The sequence below is a fragment of the Carassius carassius genome, chromosome 1 (assembly GCF_963082965.1).
Source record: "Carassius carassius chromosome 1, fCarCar2.1, whole genome shotgun sequence".
Taxonomy (NCBI): domain Eukaryota; kingdom Metazoa; phylum Chordata; class Actinopteri; order Cypriniformes; family Cyprinidae; genus Carassius; species Carassius carassius.
The window spans coordinates 52,373,163-52,378,006 of NC_081755.1; the positions used below are offsets into that span (position 1 = coordinate 52,373,163).

The following is a 4,844-nucleotide window of genomic DNA, read 5'->3' on the forward strand; positions in this document are numbered from 1 at the left end:
TGGGCTGCTTGGTGTGCACGTCCACAGCGCCAACAACGATGATTGGTCTGGATCCATTCAATCATTTGCTGTTTATCAAAGGACTTGAAAGTGGGACATTGACTAAGATAATGGTCCTCGTTATCGCAGTAAGGACAAAAAGCTCTAGGTGGGAGTTTAGGTTTCTCCACTTTAACTGGTCTAACTTGAGACGGTGCTGAGGGTATCTTTGTGGCAATGTCGTCCACTCCATGAAGGATGGTAGCTGAACGGGCAGTGGGTTTGGTTTCTCTCCAGCGTTCTGGTCTCTTGCTCTTGTAACTGATCTGTGTCTCACTGCTTTGACACCAGGCCTCATACTGGAGCCACTGTGAAAATTCACAAAGGTTATACACAGACCCAGGACGGTGGTACATCTGTCTTCGGAATCCTGATCTCATTTCAGCAGGTAACTTACTCAGCAGCCTCTCTACATGTGACCCACAACGAAGCTCGGCTTCACCTTCGTCTCCAAGAGTTTCCAACATACCCACCAAAGCCCTAATCTGTAAAGCAAATTTGTCAAAGGCCTCAGTATCTCCTCGTCGAATATCTGGGGAATCCATCACTTTGGCAATCTTCTTGAGTGCCATCTTGTGAGGCTGGCCAAACCTTTCATTGAGAGCAGCCATGGTAGCAGAGTACGGAAATGGTGAATTGAGATAGGAATCTGCCACCAGACGAGCTTCATCTAGCTTCAAATGATCCAGCAAGATTTGGTACCGGAACAGCTCTGTGGCATCTGATGGTAGAAGGTTCTCAAGAGCTATCTTTAAACGAGTAAACTCACTGGGGTCCTTAGTACAAAAGTTGGGTATGGTTGGCACTGGACCTCGGTAAGTGGTTTTCTTGTCTTACAGGATTCAGGTTAGAGGCATAAGGATCTATGTGTACTAACTGTGGCCCTGTGGGTTGCTGGGACTGAGAACGCACCTGTGTAGGGTAATCTGAAGACTCTCTAGGGGACTTATACAATGTCCTGGAATGCCAGTGAGGGACAGGAGTATCTGTTTGGAGACCCGGCATAGGAAGAGCTGTTCTCTGATAAAGAGGGTGACTTGGGTTTTCAGCATGTTGCCAGGAAGTGAAATCATGGCCAGCATGTTCACCACCCATGGTTAGCCGAATATGTGATTTAGTAGGTGCCGCCGCTAAGATCTGATCTTTCATTATCTGAAGCTCACCCATCATTGTTCCCAGAATGTCTAACATTTTAGAGTCACCTGTTGTGGCAGGAAGGGGCTGGTGTGGCTTTAGAGGTGACGCTGTTGTGTAGTCTGTCTGGCGATGCTTACCATAGGTAGGTGGGGGCAAAGATGTAGACACCATGGAGTGTGGATTGTAGGATGCCGTTCCAGGATGTGGGAGGAGTCTATCCTGTCCAGGGAAAGATGTACTTGGCAACGGCGTGGACTGATGTTTTTCCCATGGCCGATGATATGGAGAAGTCTGAGGACTATTAACTGGCTGCACTGGAGCGTAGCTGGCGCTAGGTTGTTGCAGTTCTATATTATCCATTCCTTGGATAAAAGGATCCCTTTCCCCGACTATGGGCGACCATTCATCCACTGTGTCCCATGGACCTTGACTTATAGGACTCGTTCCTCTGGTAGAAGGTGAAGAGATGTTCACTGCAGCATCTCCAAGCCACTGTGTATGCTGTATTGTGTGAGGCGATACCGGCTGGCTGCCTGCTCTATGATGTACTGTCGTAAGATCATAATCTCTTAGGTGGTGGGTGGTGTTGGTGCAGTGGATAAGACACATGCCATTGGTGTGAGAGACCTGGGTTCGAATCCACTGTGAGACACCAATGTGTCCCTGAGCAAGACACTTAACCCCTAGTTGCTCCAGAGGCGTGCGACCTCTGACATATATAGCAATTGTAAGTCGCTTTGGATAAAAGCGTCAGCTAAATGAAAATGTAATGTAATGTAATGTAGGTAAGCAGGAAGATGAACTTGACGTTTTGGTCTGACAATCTGTGAAGATGCTTCTTCAGGTTGCATAGTGATACTGATCAATTCTTTGTCCATAAGGAATGCCAGATCCGGCTCGAAGGACCATTTATTCGATAGAAGTATTGGACTGTAATAGGTGAGGATTTATTATTTTCTAGCTTTCCTCAATGGGGTGTCGATCAGAACACAATGGATTCGATCAGTTCGATGCAAAGGAGGTTTATTGTTGACAGTTTTGGCTATGCACAGAACAGCAGTACACAGGTTGCTTAAAGTATTTAGATGTGTGTGTTTATGGTATATATTTATTGACGCACTTTGCACACACAGTCTTGATTGTACAGTCCCGCTCTCTGCTGACGATGACTGACAGTAAATAGCGCATGCGCACATGACTCGGCCTTTCCAACAATGATTGTGAATCTGTTTTTCAGTGAGGAATGAAACTGCACTTACTCCAAACTCAGGTGAGTTTCAGCTGATAAACGTCTGATTATTCACAGATCTGATTCACACTCACTCTTTTCTCTCATATTGACTCATATTTATCATCACTGTGTGTTTGTAAAGATGATCTGAATGAAGTGATTCTCCATCATTCAGGTAAACTCCTGTGCTTCTGTGTTTCAATATTGATCATTTTTATTGATCAGATGTTTATGTATTCAGTCGTTCAGCTGAATGTATTGTCTCTCTCGTGTTCAGATCAGTGGTGGTGGATTCCTGCTCTTATTGTCATTGTTCTTCTGGTTTTGATCTGTTTCTTGCTGCGGAGAAAGATCTTCAGGTGAGTCGAGGCTGATCTCTCTTAACTTGATTCTTCTTACATTTTATACTAGTTCACAATGTCATCACTCACTTTTTCATTAATTAATATTATAACATGTAATATAATGTATTAAATATATAAATAATTAGATTGTGTTTTCAGGTGTTTTCAGAGGGTATAGCAGTTCATCCGTCAGCGTGAAGCTCCAGACAACAGGTGAGTGAATCAAACTGATAAATGAACTGATTCACTGAATCACATAGAGACATCTTTAGGTTCACAGCTAAGAGATGATTGTGAAATGACCAAACTGAGGCAATACAGCACTGATGAAAAATGAAGTAAAGCATCAGCATAATCATAAATCATCGCTCATGCATGTCACCTCACCTCAGTAAAATTCCAACATGGAATACTCACATTTCTATTCTTGATAACTTACATTTAAAAAAGTTAATTAAATGAAAACATTTTAATTATGAATCTGCCTGTTTATTATTATTATTGCACTATATTTGGGTCAGCAGATTCTTTTTCAGGGGGATGGTTTAAGAGTGCTATTTTGAGAAGTTATTACTGTGTCATTTTTCTAGTTTTTATAATTATCCTAGTGCTCACGTTTTTGGATACTTTAAAATTGTCTTGTATTTGTTTTTAATAAAATAAAATGTATAAGCCTGTGATTTCCCCTTTAAACGCTGCCTTGTTTAGTGGTTCATGAATGTCGGCTTCAGGAAGTTAGTCAGATCTACACTCGTCAAAAATATTTAAATTTGGCGCGCCAGCTGGCGAATGCTCATTGGCTCTCGCGCACTTCCTCAACGGTTGTTCGTTGCGTTTGAATAACAAGCGCGCCTTCACAAAGTGACTCAGGATTTACAGCGTACGATTTTAATTCTACTCTGAACTTCACGCAGAATTATTGAACTTTGCCAGAGTCAGGACTCACCTGGAAACACTGTCCTGGGAGAAAGAAAGTGTAAAGTTCATACACAGCAGAGGAAGGATGAAACCGGAGTTTTGCCATGAAGACAAACGGACTGTTGAGAAGCAGGTGCATTATGGGATTGTACGTGAAGATGATCTGGAAGAAGACCGTTGATAAATCTGGAAAGTTCCATTGTTTCAGTGAAAGGTCGAGTCCAATCACTTCTGCAGAAGAATGACGAAACAGTGGAAAATATTGAGGATTTATCATGGAGCACAGAAGGGGCACGCGCGTTGATTGTAAGTTTTGTTTCTGTAAACCTATGTCAGTTTGATCGCCATAAAGTCTCGGTCACACCGATAGAGAATGTTTTTCTTTTTCTTCTTCTTCTACAGCGAGTCGCCAGTGTTGTTGTTGTTAGACTGCAGGACTGGACAATGAAGTCTTCAGCAAATGCACTCACCAAGTTTTTTCGACCAGATGTATCTATAGCCTATTGCTAGTACTAGACTAGTGATTTAGTTTTAAAATAATTTACATTTTGCAGTTAGAAAGTATTGTTCGATCGGTCAGGCCAACTTTTCTTTGAATTTATCTCTCTCTGTTGTAAAAATCTCCAAAATGGCATTCAAATTTAACAAGTGATCAGGTTTTTTTTTTTTTTTTTTATGAAAAAGTTTGAAACTGCATCAAAGCTAAATTGCGTGTTTCATAATTAGCTGGGACAAAAGTATTGAGTCAAACTAACATTTTATCACGGGGTTATAAGTTACATATTAAAACCCCTTTAATTATTGCTATATATATATATAAATGTCATGCAGACTGCTTCGATGGATCTTCACAGTAATAAAATGGTGTTTAAATGCAGTGTTTTGTTCTTCATTTGAACTCTTCTTGTGATCGCTAGAGGTCGCTGTTGCTCCTGTTGCTGGGAATCACAGGCTGGGAGCGTTGATTTATGGGTATTACAAATGAAAAGAGCCAGTCGACGCCCAATAGGGGCTATTACCTCGCAGAAGAAAGTAAAATAAACACAATATAATTCGAAAAGAAATACACGGTCTGAAGTTACTTTTAGACAGAGAGACGTGACTCCCAAAAACAACATGCATTTATTTCACGATAAAAGTAAATAAAAATAAGTGATCATTCTATACGCTTTCTA

The 4,844-nt window shown here is 41.4% G+C and overlaps 1 long non-coding RNA gene across 1 annotated transcript; it reads left to right on the forward strand.

Moving 5' to 3' along the window:
- Positions 1 to 3,492: 3,492 nt before the first annotated feature.
- Positions 3,493 to 4,423, forward strand: LOC132100028 (uncharacterized). Its single transcript, XR_009423087.1, has 2 exons — positions 3,493 to 3,975; positions 4,072 to 4,423. It is a non-coding gene; the product is annotated as an uncharacterized LOC132100028 (long non-coding RNA).
- The last annotated feature ends 421 nt before the right edge of the window (positions 4,424 to 4,844 follow it).